This window comes from Suricata suricatta, chromosome 5 (genome assembly GCF_006229205.1).
Source record: "Suricata suricatta isolate VVHF042 chromosome 5, meerkat_22Aug2017_6uvM2_HiC, whole genome shotgun sequence".
In the NCBI taxonomy this organism is placed as follows: domain Eukaryota; kingdom Metazoa; phylum Chordata; class Mammalia; order Carnivora; family Herpestidae; genus Suricata; species Suricata suricatta.
In genome coordinates, this window is record NC_043704.1 from 85,303,272 (window position 1) to 85,319,427 (window position 16,156).

The window sequence follows — 16,156 nt, forward strand, 5'->3', positions numbered from 1 at the left end:
ACATATGTGATGGATTTCTTGCCATTAGCCCAGCATAACATATTTTAACATTTTACTTAAATATCACCCATTTGTCATTGTGACAATGTTTTTATTAGGAGTTATACTGGGGGGTGATTCACATTTTGCAGACCAGACTTTGCCCTGCACTGGTGAGCTGTATTTTCTAAGATCAATTCATATAGCAACCCTCTTGACCACCTCCTCCTGACTGATTGATACTGTTGATTAAAATGCAAACCAGGATTGGGAGAGAGAATCCATTCATTTAAGAAATTATTATTCAGCACCTACTTCGTAACAAGCACTATGTTAGGTAACTGATGGTCTAAAGTGGAAGCAGATACAACGAATTATAACTAAGCATTGGATAATATAACTGTTGATAGACAAAGAACACCTTGAGTTCAGTCTCCCTTTGCAGTTGCTTTTCCATTATTCATTCTGGGAAGTGCCAAGGGTAGAAAATAGTATATCAAAATACTTCCCTGAGCTAGTGGATGACAGTCAGGGTGGGGAAGGGAAACCCCCTTCAGATGTGTCCTAGTATGTTCATAACGGTGTCATAGACCCAAAGATTAGAACACACTGTTGTAAGCTCATCGCCCAGATCATCTTTCAAATTCGGAGATGCCAAAAGATCTCAAGATTCCAAAATTAGGGTCGCTGTGGTTTCTCCAAGTGAATGTGTTTACCAGCATTGCCAATATGATTTTATGAGTTATTTGTCAAAAGCTGACTCTGCTTGTGCAAAGTAGAAAAGAATTTTATTGTAAAGAAAATTACTTTCTATAACTGAAATCTCTAATGTCAAACATTGTGATTTCCTATAATGAACAGGAAACAGGTGTCTAATGAAGCCAGAAGAGACAGAGATAGAATTCAACAGATGAAATGGGGGTTAAATCAAATCTCATGATAAGCATATTTAAAATTGATATCTCAGGTTATGAAGAACATAAGAAGGTAGAGTGAAAAAGGAATTTTTTAAAATGTTTTATTTAGTTTTGATGCAGAGAGAGAGACAGAGCATGAGAGGGAGGGGCAGAGAGAGAGGAAACACAGAATCGGAAGCAGGCTCCAGGCTCTGAGCTGTGCGCACAGAGCCTGACGCAGGGCTCGAACCCAGGAATGTGAGATCATGACCTGAGCCAAAGTCAGAGGTTTAACTGACTGAGCCACCCAGGCGCCCCAAAAAAGGAATTCTAATGACTGAAATAACTGATTTGTTGACCATACTAAGGAGAAGCATGGCTCTTTAGTTTTGGATCTTTCTGCATATGATTATAAAAACAGCAGGGGGTTAAAATTAGCATGAGCATTATTATTAGCTATTTTCTTAAGCTTATGATCTTGCTGAATAGGATCAATCAATGTATTAAGAAGCTTAAATCAGTTTCACAGAAACCTTCTTTTTTTAAAAGAAGTTTATTTATTTATTTCGAGAAAGAGAGAGAGCATGAGCAGGGGAGAGGCAGAGAGAGAGAGAGAGAGAGGGAGAGAGAGGATGAGAGAGAGAGAATCCCAAGCAGGCTCTGCACAGTCAGCACAGAGCCTGATGTAGGACTTGAACCCATAAACTGTGAGATCCTGACCTGAGCCAAAACCAAAGGTCAGATGCTTACCAACTGAGCCACCCAGGCGCCCCCTCAGAAACTGTCAACAAGCAAGGTAAACCCTTACTTTTATGGTAGATCTCCAAGCTCTAAAAACAGTCACCCAACCTATTAATGAGAACAACACAGTTTTCCTGGGTTGGCAATGCCTCATGGATTGCATATGATTGAATAACAAAACCATACTGCACATAACTTTGTGGATTTAGAAATGTTGGATAATCTTAAAAATTAGAAGATTCTCAAAAGAGAATATCAGTATAAAGTTTTATAAAGTATGCTCAGGTACATTCATTTGGTCCCGACAAGAACTAGTAAGAGAGGTTATTATTTACTTTTTATGGATCATCAATCTGAAGCTCAGAGAGTTTAAGTGACAACAAAGCTCAAATTATTGGGAAGTACTAAACTAATACGGATTTGTAAATAATCTCTACGGAAATATTGTTCGAAGAGGCACACATTTACAACACCTTTCAGAGATACCACTGTTGTATAAATACCAAATAGTTTTATGTTGAGTATGGGTAGCCACTTGAGACCCTGTTTTTGGCCTGGTAAATTTAAACAAATGAGTAAATCATTAATTACCATCAATAAATGGCATCGTAAGCTTTCATTTTTGTTTTGCTTACATAAATAATATGAACTTACAGTAAAACAATTTACAAAGAGAAATAAACCAAAAGAAATATCCATCCCTTAAATTTTTGGCCAGAGAAATCACTGATAAATTTTAATGTATATCTTTCTTTTTTAAAAAAAAGATATTATTTTTAAGTAATCTCTACACCCAACATGGAGCTCGTTATTACAACCCTGAGATCAAGGGTCGTGTGCGCCACCAACTAAGCCAGCCTGGTACTCCTAATGTGTATCTTTCTAGTGTTTCATATAAGTGTGTGTGTGTAGGTGTGTGTGTGTACACACTAAAATATAAATATAGTAAAACATACACATCTGCAGACATATATATGTACCCTTAAAATTTGTGTATATTTTTGGGGGTGCCTGGGTTGCTTAGCCAGCTAATCATTTGACTCTTGGTTTCTGCTCAGGTCATGATCTCATCTTTATGAGATTGAGCCCCTCATAGGGCTCTGCACTGGGCATGAAGCCTGCTTAAGATTCTCCCTCCCCCTCTGGCCCTCCTCCACTCTTGTGCACATGCTTGTGTGCGCTCTCTTGTAAATAAATAAATAATAAATAAATAAATAAATAAATATGTATTTTTAAATTTTTACACCTATATAAATATATTTATATATAAAATAAAATAGTGAAGACTAGTCTATATATTCTACTTAGGTACTGATTTTTAAAACTTGTCATGGACATATTTTCAAGCATTAAATATTCTTCTACAGCATTTTTATGGCAATAATTGTTGGACATTTTAGATTGCTATTATGAACAAAACTGTGATGAACATCCTTGTAGTTTTAATTTTGCCTACACTCTCAATTATTTCCTTAAGGCAGATCTCTAGGCTTGAGTTTTGATGCCTGTTGACAAATTGTCCTTCAGGAAGTCATACTTCCATCAGCAGTGCGTATGAGACTTCTTGTTTCCTTATACACACGCTAATATGGAATATTTACAGCTTTGTGATCGGCATTTGTTAAAGTCCCTACGTGCCCACAGTTCTGTCCTCCCCAGGATCTTGTGTTCTAAGTGACTGATCCTGAGATACATGTGAATAGGGGAGTGACAGGCAGACCAGCTGGGTTTCAAGGTTTAACAAGATAATCCACGTTTGGCATGTTGGCAGAGTATCCATATGTAGTAAATGCTAAGTATATGGTAGCTATTTATCACTGTTGTTATTTTAACTTGGAATCTCCCCCTTTATCTCCATCAGGAAAAGCTTTATTCTTTCAGCACCCAAATAAAATACAATATTTTTGACGCCTTTCTTGATTTCCCCAAGGATGATTTAGACCCTTTCTCTCTGCACTCAGCACACTTTGTATATACTTCTGTTGTAGGTCATACCACATTGTAACATAATTATTCTTTTATCTCTTTGACTCTCTCAGGACATTGTGAATGCCTGTGAATGAGGACCGTGTCTTATCTCTTCCCACAGCACTGAGCACAGGCTCTGACATATAGTAGCAATACAATAAATGTTGTTACATGAGTAAATGGTTGGAAAGCAAAAGAATAAAGATTTTGCTCTTCAGATGGGTGAAGCGCCTTCCTTATGACTCTTCGTCATAGGACTTAAGTTTGGAAGAAAGTGGGTAAGGACTATGTTCCTAGTTCCCTTGGAAGTTGGCAATAGAATTAAGAAAATACAAAGCAGTGATGGGGAAAACTATGGCTGAGGGTGTCATTGGAGGTTTTATCACAACGGATGTGTGGATTTGAGTTACTAACAGTCCTTTTCTTCCTGTTGAGTAAGAGTATGTCATTGAAGAGGAGAAACCCACCAATTTTTCTAAAGCAGGGAAAGCTGGAAGATTCTCATGGGGTGTCTACTGAGAGTCCATTCCTCATCCGTAATCCACTTGGATGGGCCCATTTACCACTGCTAGTCCACCTCCTCCAGGACGTAATTGATTGAGCCAGAGTGGATACCTGACTCAGGAGAAACGAATCCATTTATTTACAACTCAAGAGTTTGTCCCATGGGAATTTGGAATTTTGACTCAGAGGTGCCAGCACTAATTAATTTCTGCTAGACCTGACAGAACTTAAAGGTACACTTTGCCTCTGTGCACCAAGCAGCCAATAAGCACAGAGCAAGAATGTCATAAATGTGCACAATGAAACAGAAACACGTAATCCCATCCAGTGAAAGAGGATGAGCATGAGAAAGAAAAGAAAGGGAAAAAGAAAGAGAAGAGATAGAGAAAAAGAACTGCCCGCACTTTCTGATTCTGTGTGGGGCTTCATCGTATTCTGTAAGTCGCAGAAGATATCCTTAGATTAATTTAGAACATTTTCTAGATACTCTCATTATCTGAGTGGTGTTTGTTACTTTTAATCCAAGGAGTTTTCAACAAGGCAGTAAATTGTTGGTTTTACACAACAGCAGTGCTTTACAGTAGATAGAGAAATAGTCTGTCCTCGTAGTGCCAGGGTTCTGTCCCAAAAAACATGTCAGGAGATGTGATGGCAGGGTGTCATGTCACTATTCCATGGAGGGTTTCTGGAGTTTGATGCAAAAGTTAGCCTTAAGGGCATTCAGCCAACGTATCAAGCTGGGATCTCAGAAAGACTTTGTCTTGATTGTGATCCAGTGGGTCTTGGAATGTACCCTGGCCTCACAATGATCCTAGTGTAGCCCATAGAATATCAGAATTTCTGGGCCAGCCTTACATTTAAGCACATTGGTAGAATCAAGAATTAAGAGCCTTTGGATTAGAAGCAACCGGCTGACATGAGGGGAGAAGAGCCAACGTTTGCTAACTTTTTGGAAAAAAATTAAAACTACACCTGTAGGGTGACTTATTCAAACTTTTGAGACTGAAAGGGACACATTAATTGTTATACCAGAACAACAGCCATAAAATGGATCTCTCTTCAGTAAATAGAGCAGTATTATCACCACATCTTTGGGAAATTTGCAGTGATTTACATTATATATTTAGTTAGCAAAGGTTTTAAGAATGGGTATTTATTTTTATTTGGGAGTAACTCATTTATTCTTGTTTAAAAAAGTATTTTTTATTGTAGACAAAAATTCTAAAATGTAGACAAGCAGAGAGAGTGCAGTAAAAACCCCTGTCACTTCTTAAGGATAATGACTATTAATATTTTGGCATGTATCTTTCTAGATTTGTCTAATTATGCACATGATATACTAAAATAAAAATTAGATCATATTTTACATGTTCTTGTGTGAATTGCTTTTTTAAAAAATTGCTTTTTAATGTCCTTACACATCAAAATCATTTTAATGGTTATTTTATGATTTATTTATGATGTACCATAATTTAACAACTCTTTATTATCGGCTATTTAGTCTTTCTCCATTCTTCCTAATTGCACTTTAAAAGGCTTCTTTTCTCCTACAATATTTTTTTCCTATAAAGTAAATGTGGGAAAGTGGAGGTGATTTGCACCGAGGAACATGCCTTCAAAGATCTCTCGGGTTAGACTGTATATGTAAATCTATTAAAACATTTTAATTGGTCATCAATTCAAACGTCAGGTTTCAATTCTTTTTTCTTTCCTGGAAGACAAAGGGAAGCGTTTGGAAGCAGGGCCGGGCACCCCCTTCTGTCACTGGGGTGGAATGTCCTGCCAACATTCAACATTCCTCTGCAGCAGGACAGACCTTCCCAACGCCGAGGAGAAACAGGTTTTACAAAAAACACTGTGATGGAAATTATAGAAAGTCAGTGTAATTTGTCCTTATATGCTTAGAGATTTTCCTTACAATGCAGTGGATCTGGCTTTTGAGTGCATTATTAGGTATAATTCTCTTTTTATCATAGTCTACTGTTGGTACAAAATTCTTTTCCATGATTGAAAAAAAATGTTAAACCTACTCAGAAAACATAGGAAGTTGTTGAAAAACAATTGTATTACCATCACTTGAAAATAACAACTAATAACATTTTGATGTATTTTCTTCTAATATTTTTCTCTGTATTTATACATATACAATTTTTTACAAAGTAGGCTACATGCTGGGTGTGACCTTGAGTTTAAGACCTGAGCTGAGATCAAGAGCTGGGCACTGAACTGACTGAGCCACCTAGGCGCCCCTACATATATAAATCATATAATGGATAGTATAATAAAGGTTTTATAGCATTATTAAGTATTACAGTATTATAAGGATTTTCTTTTTACCTTTTTAAAACTTAACCTTAAATTGCTATTATTGGGAAGTCAGGTTCTGTATCTTTCATATTCACTGCTGAATCTCCAGTGCCTAGCAAGATACATGGCACATTAGTAAACCCTTGATAAATATTTATTCGATTACTGAATCTTAGTATATGTTGTAATTTTCTTAATCATTCCTTTCTTGCACATCATTTCCCATTTTTTCCCACTATTGTAAATCACATGATGATGAACCTCTTTATGCATTTAGCTTTATCTACCTTCATGAGTTTTTTTCCTCATGCTAGATTTTTAATGCAAGCATTACATTAGATCAAAAGGAATAAAAAAATATATAAAGGTTCCAATTACATGGTGCCAGACTACTTTCCAATTCACCCAAACACCAGCAGGACTTATAAATAAATGGCAGAGCTATAAAATCCAACTAAAACCTTCACTCTGAAATCTGGGTCCTTGACACAATTCTATGCCACTTCTCTATCAACCCAGTTACAAAATGATTGAAAAGTGGTAATCTAAAGATTCTGAATGATTGATTCTGATTTGTCAAGCCAATAATTCTAGTACAAAAAGTCAGTTTGGTAGGGCTTTAATTTAATGAAGTCCTTCTGACTCATGATAATAGGGCCACTGCTAGTCCAAATGGCACTTCTGTGAAAAAAATGACCCTTCTCCAATATATTTTAATACTCTCTGCAGGAAAATTATCTTAATCAATACATAAACCTATCAATATAGAGATGTGAGTTGCATCCTCTAGACCCATGAGACATAAAACCTGGACTACTTTCTAAACTTTTCTAATCTTTTAGGAATTCTCTGTTCAATACAGCCTAGAATTGTCAACCTCAGTAGCCTATGTTTTTTGAAGATTATTATAATTTTCATCCTTCTTTTAATCTCCTCGCTTCTCTTTGTGTCTCTTTATTTTTACAATGTTTCTGTAATTACCAACCGTGTTCTGGGATCATAAATTCTCTCAGTTTAAACAGTGATGAGGGGAAATTTCATTTTATAATAAAACTGATTATTTTCAAGTATTTATAAACTATTTACAATTTTAATATATACTATATATAAAAATATATGTTGTGTGTATATATAAATATAAAATCCAGTTTCATGTGTGCATTTTTATTTAAAACAACCTTAAAAACATACATTTATTAAAGAAATCATATTGTTTTATTTCTCATATATTCAGCCATAGAATTTCTATTGTCAGTTTGATTATCTGGCCCTTTATTGGATGGAGTTCCATCAATTTAAAAAGTATACTCAACATTGACATCTCAGCTTCTAAATGTAAACTTGTGAATATAGCAGTGTCTTCACAGAGGTATTATTATTATATTAAAACTTATTTATAAATACTATATTATAAGTGGCTTAACAAGTTGAACAATTGTGGAAACATCTGTACCTTGACATTTAATTATTGAAACATTGTTGATGTATACCTATACTGGAAGAAAAATTTTAAAGGGCATATTTTAATTCAAATAACACTGTGAGACTTTTTTACTTAGTAGATGCAGGTGAATAAATTTCACTGAAACTAGAATATTCTCCTCTATTTTGTTCTGCTGCTGCCATCTAGAGTAAAAGTGAGGCGAAGGAAGCAGATCTTAACCCAGCGGTAGAGAGAATCCAGATTTAACTGGAAATGGAACAGTGAGGGCCATTTCCCAGAGCTCCTGTTCGCCTGAATGGTGAATAAGCAGTATCTGCTTAGAGTTTCTTCCACCTTTTCCTCTTTTTGTTCCCTTTTCTCTTACTCACCAGTATCTTCCAGGGTTCTTGGGCCTGAAGATGCTATTTTTAACTTCTTATCAAAATGTGCTTTCTGAACAGGATCTGATAAACACATTCATACTCATGTATAAAGGATAAATAAACTAGATGTGTGACCTGTCACCTCTCTGGATCCATGTAGGGACAGTTTCAGTTGAATGTATTCAGATGCAAGTGGCAATAAAATTATAAAGTCTTGAGGATTTATCCAGTTTAGTTCTCTGCATCCGGCATTTAGGAAGACTACCCACTCCACTGATGATGATATCATGTGAGACCTTGACATTAGTATTCAAAAGACCTGCTGCATAGGCTTTCTCTGATGATTCTGTGATGTACTCCCATTGCATCCAGAACTTTGCTAAGAGAGCTTCTTCCTCATAGTAATTGTTTCATTGTCTGTCTTCCCCATTAGGTTGTAAGCCTTCCTAGGGCAAAAAATGATGTAGCTCTTATGTTAACATTCCCTTAATGAGCTATGAAAAAGCCTGTAATAATGAAGTAATAGTATTATTTTTAAAAATTTATTTGAATTTCTTGTTCTTAAAATAATTTAATGTGGAATATTATTGTAATGCCATTAAAATTCTGGCAAATAGAGCAGTTTACAGAAAAGAGCAACATTTAAACTGTTACGGAGTGAAAAAATTTGAATTTGTCAGTACTGTTATCAGCATCACTTAAACCATACCTATCATTAGATGGCATGTTTGAATAAACCACAATAAATTCCTGAAGCGCAGGTGTGCCACCGGCATTGAAGCTATAATATCCTATTCCCAGCAGTTAAATATATAACAAGTTAGATGGTAACGGAATGTTTACATAATCACTCTTAGTGGAGCACATAGAACAACAGCAATGAAAAAAGGAACTTACAAAATCAGGCCAAATCAAGACAAATATAAACCTTAAAAAAAAGCGTCATTTATGTTTTTGTTGATAACAACAGTGGCAGACACAGCTCTGCTGGCCTAGCCTGCAAATCAGAGGCTGTGGAAGTCCTGAGTAATGACCACTGGGGAGATGAGTGAGAATAAAGTTTATTTATGTGGCAAGAATTTCTATAGTACTTGTTAATCAGAAATATACAAGGTTCTAGTAATATTCATTACAAACATAACCTTCGATTTTGAGAGACCATCAGAAAAAATGTCCAGCTAATCTAAGTTCAGTAATAGTGGAAAGATCTTAACACTAATCAACCTTCTTTGGGGGCTATTCATCATTCCAATTTAAATTGGAATATTGTCATAATCTCATTTGTCTCCCTCCCTCCTTTTCTTCCGTTTTTTTCCCCCTTCTTTCTTTTTCTTTCTCCCAAGCAGCTATGAGGGTAGTGTAAATTATTATTTCTCTACAGGCATTTCTATACTAGCATCCATGTTTTGAAAACACCAAACTTTCCAGCTACAACCTATACCCCTTGCTTCTACTTTCTCATTTTCCATTCTCTTCTTAACCTATTCTAATAAAGACTTTTGATCTCAGCATTCCATTTTGTCCTTACCATATTATTTTTAATGATGATCAAATATATATATCTTCCCAATATCAACTATTTTCTATTTACATCTTACTTGACCTCCCATCAGTATTTGAACCTGTGGATCATACTCATCTTTTAGAAAAAAGTTTCTTCTCTAGTGTCTGCTCTAACACACTCACCTGGTTTGCCTATTCACTCGGTGGACAGTCATTTTCTACAAGAATTTCACATGTTTGGGTTGTTTCCAATAATTTGTTATTACAAAAAATGGTGCGCTAACAACCTTGTATAGATCATTTTACATATCTAGGACTGTATTTCTAGGATATATTCCTAGAATCAAAGAAGATGTGCAATAGTAGTTTTGACAGTAATGTTAAATTGTCCTCCACAGTGACTGTACCATGTTGTATTCCCCAGGCCACATCTGAGAGTGACTTTTTCTCAAAGAGTTTTCAACAATGTGCGAATTTTTTAATCATTGCCAAACAAATAGGTAGAATACAGTATGACAACATAGTTTTAATTTGCATTTCTCTCCTAATGAGAGGATGAGCATTTTTATATATTTAAAAAAACATTTTTTGTTTAAAAATTTTTTTAAATTTTGTTTATTTTTGAGAGTGAGACAGAGAGAGACAGAGGGAGGGCGGGGGAGGGGCAGAGAGAGAGGGAGACACAGAATCCAAAGTAGCTCCTGGCTCTAAGCTGTCAGCACAGAGCCCGATGGAGGTCTCTAACCCACAAACTGGGGGATGAAGACCTGAACCGAAGTTGGATGCTGAACTGACTGAGCCACCCAGGAGCCCCTATTTAAGAGATATCTGTATTTATTTTTCTGTAAACTGTAAACATTTTTCTATTGTGTTAGTACTGCTTTTCTTGCTAATTTATAAAACCTAAATATATGTTTTGGAATTTATCCTTCTCCATTGATATGAGTTACAAATAATTATTTCCTGTTTGTCACTTATTTATTTATTTATTTATTTATTTATTTATTGTGCTTTTCTTCCCCCCTCACAAATAAATTTTTAAATTTTCACATAGTCAAAATGGTTGATTTTTCTTAAATGGCTTCTGGTTTTACACTTGTAAAATATAAAAGTCCTCCCCATCCCCTCAAAAGGTCTTTCTTACTCTGCAATTATGGAAAAATATTTCCTATGGTTTCTTACAGTTCTTTATGGCTTGCATTCTTACATTTAAATCTTTGATTCATCCGGAGTCCATTTTGAAGACGTGAGACATGAACTCAAATTTACTTCCCTCCACAACTGCTGCTAGTTCCCCTCCCCCACTTCACAGGTGCTCAAGTGACGCACTTGCTTGTATTCATTAATCAATTAATTTTTCAACAAGCTTACTTGTTTCCATTTGGTCCACGGCTTGGGTTTAGGGTAGAAGGCTGCCAAGTGGCTGCAGGGTGAGGCAGAAGCAGAAGCCCTGAGGTCAGAGAGATGCGAGAGGGGCCCTTCAAAGGCTGAAGGGCTCTGGAGGCTCCTAGTCTTGCTTGAGGGTGAGTCTCCCCAAGTGCTATTCGTCAAGCCCAGCCCAGCCCAGCCCAGCCCAGCCTCAGGGCCCGCCATCTGGCAGCAGTTAGTCAGGTGGTCGCCCATCTTCTTGGTGAGGTTCACCTGCTCATCCAGAAGTCGTTCTCTGGGAAGTCACAGAGTCTGCGCAGGCAGAACCCAGGGCGTGCAGAGATAAAAGGGCCTGGTTCTGGTTCTTCTTCAGGGTCAAGGCGGCTTCCATGGCGTCCAGTGTTTTATCCCACTTACCTTGGGTCGGCTTCTTCCTGCAAGGGGGCACGGCCGCTGTTCTGGTTTTGCATCTTCAATGGACTCTGGGTGCCTCTGCAGGTCTCCTTAACAGAAGTGGTCCACGCCTTCCAGAGCCACGCGGTGGGTGGAAATATAAGCCAGAGAGAGGTAGGTGTAGGAGGCCCGCAGGTGCCTCTTGACGAGGCACGTGACAGTGACTTCCATCCGGCTGGAATCATTCTTACAAATCTGGGAGTTCATGGTTGATAGGCATAAATAAAGAGCTGAACTCAGAAAAACGGATTGGCTGGTCCCAGAGGCAGAGGATGGCTGAGATGGTTCTGTGGGTTGTGACTGGAAAGGAGGTTGGAGGGTTGTGGGAGGCCGGAAGATGGGGTGTCTCTGGGTCTGTTAATAAGAAAACTGTTGAAGCAAGAGATGAATCTGCAATCCACTTGTTCATTTTAAATCTGATTTAAAATGCCGCTTTTAATCATGTACAGTTTACTTTATGGTTTTTGGTTTGTTTTCTGGTCTTTCCTTTTCTTCTTGGACTTTCCTGTTGTATTGAGCTGTTTGTTTATTCATATGCAAGTGCAATACTGTTATTTTTATACTAAATATCTTGTAGAGCCAGCCTTCTTGCTCTTGTTTTCTTGTTTTAAAAAAAAAGTGCTGTCAATTCTTCTTTATTTTCCTGGTGAATTGCAGCTTAGTTAGTTCAGAACATATCTGTTGATCTTTTTACTGGGATTGCATTTTATTTAACAATTGATTTGGGGATTATTAGCCAGCTTTTTGAAGTTTAGTGCTCATGCACAAGAACATGCTATGCCAATATATCTGTTCGTGCTTCCTGTCCCGCAGTACTATTAAGTTTTCCTCATATAGATCTTGCATATTTCTTGCTAAGTTTTTTAGTATTATATCCTTTATTGGTCGATATTTATGACCTGTCTTTTATCTTACATGAGATTATTTTTCATCCCCACAGAAAATTTCCATTTTGAGGTAATAGTACTTTCATTTACCAACGTTTTCCTTTATGATTTTGCAATTCATGTAAAATTTAACAAAGAAGACCTTTCTTACTCCAAGTCTCTCTCTATGTATTTTAAAATTCTGAGAAAATTATATTTTAGTCTATAATAGGAATTTTAGTTGATGCACATAGGGCCATAGATATTCACATTTAATTTAGTGAACTTATTTAACATTGTATTTTTTTCTTTAGCTTTCTATTTTTAGAAATTTCAAATTTACAGAATATTTTAATGAACAGTGCAGTAAAGTGTCAAGTGTCTGACCCTTGATTTCAGCTCAGGTCATGATCTCATGGTTTGTGTGTGCAAGCCCTGCATTAGGCTCTATGCTGACAGTGCAGAGCCTGCTTGGGATTCTTTCTCCCTCTCTCTGCCTCTCTCTCTCTCTCTCTCAAAATAAATAAATAAACTTAAAAAAATAAAAAATAAATAAAAATAAAATTACAGAAAAACAATAAGAAAAAAACAAAAAGAAAATTTAGAGGGTAGCAGTGTAATGTTTAAAAACAGTGAATAATGAAATCAATATCCTACTTGTTGAGATTATTAATCTTAATGGTATCCATTTAATGGATAAATTATCCAAAAGATTTGATGTAGTTATGTCAAGACATAGACCAATTCTGGGGTTGCACATTTTAATACATGGTACTATTACTGGTCATATCAGTAGTTTTATTGAGCCTTTGATTTCTTTTAATACACAGTGATTAAAATGGGATTTTATAATTTTCAAATATATGTATTTGGCTATTATAATTTCTAATTTTATTATGTTGTGATAAATGAATTTAGTGTATTTGCTGTCTGTCTGCTTTTCAGATATATTGAGATTTTTTTTTATTGGCCTATATGTGATCCTAATTGTGCCCTTCCTTCTCTTCAGAGCTAATTATCTTGGATTTTGTCTTTAACATTACCTTGCTTTTCTTCAATATATTGGTTTACTTTTGTCTGATATTGGCCTTTATATAAATGGAATATTACTATATGAACTCTTATGATTTGCTTTTCCCATAAAATGTTTTTTGTAATTCTTACATGTCCATGTGTGTAGCTCTATTAATTGCCTTTATTGCTAGAAAGTATTATAGATACTGATTTATTGAAAATTTATTTTTTTCAATTGTTGATGGACATTTGAGTTGGTTGCTGATTTTTAAAATCTATTACTAAACAAAAACAAAACTGAGCTACGAGCATGGTTTTCCTTATAGTTCACGCCTGACTTCTCTAGACAGATTTTGTGTCACTGCTTCTAGTCTAACCATTTTTGTCTTTTAAGTGGAGAATTTGGTCCTTTTAGATTGATTATGATTACTGGTATATTTGAATTTTTTTTAATGGATCTCAGTGTAAGTCGCTAAGCATGGCCAGTTTGCTTTCCAGAATTTGTGCGAGTTTAAACTTTTGCCAGTAGTGCATGTGGGTTACCACTCCCCAACCTTACCAACATTTGTTATTATCTGCTTGCCTATTATTTGTCATTTTTATGTATCTTGTTTGAATTTGCATTTCTCAGATAACCAGGGAGGTTGAAGACTGATATTGTACCTATAAAATATAGCTGATTTCATGTGTGTGTATACAGTAATTATATATACATATATATATATATAAATTATTTGAGAGTAGATTGTATACATGTACCCTTTTGCCCCTCTAATGCTTTAGGGGACATTTACTATGAACAACAATGCCCTGTTAATGCAACAAAAAGTATAGTTATCAAATTCAGGAAATTTAACATTGATAAAGTACTTTAATCTACAGTTTATTTTATAATTTTGTCAATTGTTCCAATATTGCCTTTTATAACCTTTTTTCTTTCTAGCACAGAATTCAGTCCAAGGTCATATATTGATTTGGTCATCACATCTTGAATCTGTAAGAGCTCTTCAGCTTTTGTCTTTCTTGGCATTAATATTTTAAAGAATATGGGCTAGTTATTTACAGTAGAATGCCCCAGTTTGGTTTTTTCTGAGGCATTCCTTCTTAACTGGGATTTTGTGAGGGAATTAAGCCCCGGGGCATCCACTGTATATAGAATGTATTTCTTCCCTATGTACTGGAAGGAGAATTGGCAAAATAGCCACTCAAGTAATTTTCTGTAAGACTGATTCTGTTGTGAACCCTGCAGGAGAAAGGTTGGCTCTTTCCTCATGATTTGATTCGGGTTATGTATCACTGGCCAGAATATTCCATATGTGATATTGTGTCCCTCTCAGGATATCACATTTGGAGCTACATAATGTCATGTGCCCCTCATTGGTGAGTTTAATTTTCATTATGCAGTCAAAGTGTTTTCTAGTTTATCCACCATAAAGTTACTGCTTTCCTCCTCCAACTAATAAATGGTCTTGGGGGATACCCTTTGAGATCATGCAAATATCCTGCTGCTTCTCAAACTTTCCCCCTTAGATGTAGGATCCATTGATGACCGTTGTTCTGATAAATCATTACTACAATGGTTGCACAATGTAAAAAATAGGAAGAAATTCCATAGAATGAAGCACAGAAAGACACCCACAGCTTTTTTTTTTTTTGGTCTTTAGAAGAAGACCTTTCCTTGTCATTTCTGGCTTTGGGGAGCCGTAGGTATTGTTTAGCTTGGGCGACAGAGCTCCAATAGCTGCCTCCATCTTCACATGGCCATTTTCCCTGTGGCTGTGTTCATCTCTTCTCATAAGGACACTGGTTATATTGGATTAGAGTCCACTCTGATGACCTTGTATTAACCTGCAAAGACCCTACTTCCAAATATGGTCACATTCTCAGGTACCACGGGTTAGCATTTCAACAGATCTTTATTCGGGACACAATTTAAACCATGATACATCCTAAACAGTAAAGTCTATTTTTGCCTGTTTTTGAACTTGAGATGAGTGGAATCATAGAGAGATGTATTCTTTTGGATTTGTTTTTCATCAGTATTAGTTTGTGTGATCCATTCACATAGTGTTGTGGGGTTTCAATTTTTTTTCATTTTCATTGTTTTATACTATTCAGTTGTATCAATAAACCAGAATTGGTTTATCCATCAAATTTTATGGTGCAGAAAAGATGGTTTTATTAAAGCGTGGGTACAACACCTGTGGCCAAAAAGGGTTGCCTATCCATCAATTTTAGGTGATATTTAGGTTGTTTTCAGTTTTTTGCTATTATGAACAATGATGCTATAAATATCCTGCACAACTATGTTGGTGCACATGTGCAAGAATTTCTTTAAAACTGTATCTGAGAGAAAGCCAGCTAGGGCATAGAGTTTGTATATTTTTAACTTTACTAATGATGCCAAACTGTTTTTCAAAGTTTTAGTGACAATTTCCATACCTATCAACAGTGTGTAGAATTCTATATTTTTTCATGTTTATTGGTCATTTGTATTTCTCATTTTGTGCAGGTCAACACTTTTTCCCATTTAAAAATTGTGTTCTGTATTTTATAGAGTTTTAGGAGTTACTTGTATTTTCTGAGATTGGTACAATATTGAATTGAAGTGGTGATAGTAGGCATATTTGTCAGGTTCCTGATCTCAAAGCAAAAGCTTTCAAGTTTTTTTATGCATAATATTTGCAGTAGTTTGTTTGTAGATACCCTTTATTAGTTAAATAGATTATCTTCTATTTTTTTAAATGTTTT

The 16,156-nt window shown here is 35.8% G+C and overlaps 1 pseudogene; it reads right to left on the minus strand.

The window, feature by feature from the left end:
* Window positions 1–11,054: 11,054 nt before the first annotated feature.
* LOC115291194 lies at window positions 11,055–11,732 on the minus strand (annotated as a pseudogene).
* Between the last annotated feature and the right edge of the window lie 4,424 nt (window positions 11,733–16,156).